The following is a 2821-nucleotide window of genomic DNA, read 5'->3' on the forward strand; positions in this document are numbered from 1 at the left end:
TGGTATGTCGACAGCGGTTGTTCTAGGCATATGACAGGAGACATCTCCCAACTGCACAATATTCAAAACATTAATGGGGGATACGTTTCCTTTGTGGGAGGGGATGGAGGTAAAATCACTCAAAGGGGAACAGTTTCAAATGGAGTGCTAAGTTTTGAGAATGTTAACTATGTACCCGAGTTAAAGCACAGCTTGTTGGGTGTTTCTCAGATTTGTGACAAGGGCTATTCGACGCATTTCACAGATAAAGAATGTCGAATTCTGAAGCCATACATTGTCATTCCAGAAGAATGGATTCTTGTGAAATCGAAACGTGATGGCAATGTATACATCATTGACATGAACAACAATCTTCCTGAACAAGTCACTTGCCTCTTCTCAAAAGTTTCTGAGCACAATGCTATGTTGTGGCACCGAAGACTCGGACATGCTAACGCAAAGAATCTGAATCGACTTGCAAAGAATGACATGGTGTGTGGACTTCCTGTTAGAGATTTCATCACGTTCGAAAAGTGTGTATCATGTGCCCTAGGAAAGCATCACAGAAAGCTACACTTTCCAAAACAGGTCAATTCAATCAACCAGGTCCTCCAATTGTTACCTATGGACTTATTTGGTCCGATCAACGTCCTTAGCATCAACATAAATTCATATTGTCTAGTTGTGATCGAAGATTTCTCGCGTTTCACGTGGGTTTTCTTCTTATCCAACAAAGTTGGGGTTGCTGATTTGATTAAAAGGTTTATTGTGATGATAGAGAAACAAACCAACCATCAGGTGAACGCACTCAGAACTGACAACGGGACATAATTCAAGAATGTTGTTCTCGATCACTTTTGTGCCGAAAAAGGGATAGTGCGTCAATACAGTTCTGTTCGCACACCGCAACAAAATGGTGTTGCTGAACGACGAAATCGAACATTGCAAGACGCCGTAAGGACAATGTTATGTGACTCTAAACTTCCAGTCTTCTTTTGGGCCGAGGCGATCAACACGACATGTTATGTTCAAAATCGTGTTCTAATCAACAAAGCTCAGATGAAAACTCCATATGAAATTTTGTACGGTCACAAGCCATCTGTCAGTCATTTCCTTATTTTTCGTTGTCCTTGCACCCTCCTTCATCTGGAATCCAACCCCAAATTCAATGCCAAAGCCGATGATTGTTACTTTGTGAGGTATGCTGCTCGCACGGCGTACAGAGTCTACAATAAGAAAACAAAGCAGATCGTAGAACCCTTCGACGTGCGCTGGTTGGAGGAGAACGAGACGGATGCTAGAGTTGGTCCAGATTGGTTATTTGACTACACATCTCTTTTCAAATCATTTAATGGGTTTTCAAATGATTTATCTGGTTCCAGTTCTGGTTCGAACACTGTGATTGAAGATGAAAATGAAGAAGTTGTTTACAGATCGCCGGTGGTGTCCTCCACGACCCCTACAGTGGATACATCTGTTCCAAGTAATTTGTCTGATTCTTCAAGTCAAGAAAACATTCCAGATGATGATGCCACTCCTCTTACTCCTGATGAAAGAGAGTTCATGTCTAGAGTGCTTCCGCTGCTACTCAAACATTTATGGAACTTCTCTTTCCCGAACCAATCGCTAACGAGTTTGTGGAAATCCCTTCTCATGATTCTAGTTCGTCCGAGGTGGTTCATACAGCAGATGATGGATTTGTCAATACTCATAATCTTCCCGTAATGCTCAATGACATCATCCAGGAGTTACCCTCAAGAATTCAACGCGATCATCTGATCGAAAATGTCATTGGTCAGCTGGGCGACGGTGTTCGAACGCGGAGTCAAAGTGGTGATGTAAATACATGTCTCTACTCCTGCTTCATCTCTCAAATAGAGCCAAAGAATGTTGAAATGGCTTTGAATGAGCCCAGCTGGGTGGATGCTATGCATAAGGAATTGAATCAATCTGAAAAGCATGGGGTCTGGAAGCTGGTTGAATTACCTAAGGGCAATAAGTAATTTGACACGCATTGGGTTTATCGATACAAGCAAGATGATTCAGGGGTCATTGTGCGGAATAAGGCCCGATTGGTTGTACGTGGATTTCACCAAATTAAGGGTCTTGACTACACCGAAGATTATGATCCTGTATTTCGCTTGGTGGTAATTCGCATTTTCCTCGCGTACACTTCCTACATGAACTTCACGGTTTACCAGATGGACGTCAAGACTGCCTTCCTATATGCGCTATGAAGGAAGAAATCTATTTTGATCAACCTCCTGGGTTTGTCAATTCGAATTTTCCGAATCACGTCTACAAGTTGGACAAGGCTTTATACGGGTTACATCAAGATCCAAGAGCGTGGTATGCAACTCTTACAAAGCACTTGCTTGAGCATGGATATTCACGGGGAACAATTGATCAAACCCTATTCATCAAGCATGTTGGTGCCGATCAAATTCTGGTTCAGATCTATGTCGATGACATCATTTTTGGGTCCACGAGTCCATAGATGTGCAAGGAGTTCGAAGCGTTATGAAGAAGAGGTTCGAGATGAGTTCTCTGGGAGAAATGACCATGTTTCTGGGGCTTCAGGTCAAAGAAGACTCAACTGGAATTCTGCTACATCAAGCTAAGTATGTTGAAGATATACTAGAGAAGTTCGGGTTTCGAGACGCAAAACCTGCACTGACGCCAATGGCCGAGAGACCTCTGTTGACTCCAGATATTGAAGGTGAATCCGTAGATCAGACTGACTACCGATCGATGATCGGATCGCTGATGTATCTAACCGCAAGCAGGCAGACATCATGTTTGCAGTTTGTCAATGCGCACGATACCAGGCTAATCCTAAACT

Source organism: Lactuca virosa, chromosome 3 (genome assembly GCF_052849685.1).
Source record: "Lactuca virosa cultivar CGN04683 chromosome 3, Lactuca_virosa_CGN04683_v6, whole genome shotgun sequence".
Lineage (NCBI taxonomy): Eukaryota > Viridiplantae > Streptophyta > Magnoliopsida > Asterales > Asteraceae > Lactuca > Lactuca virosa.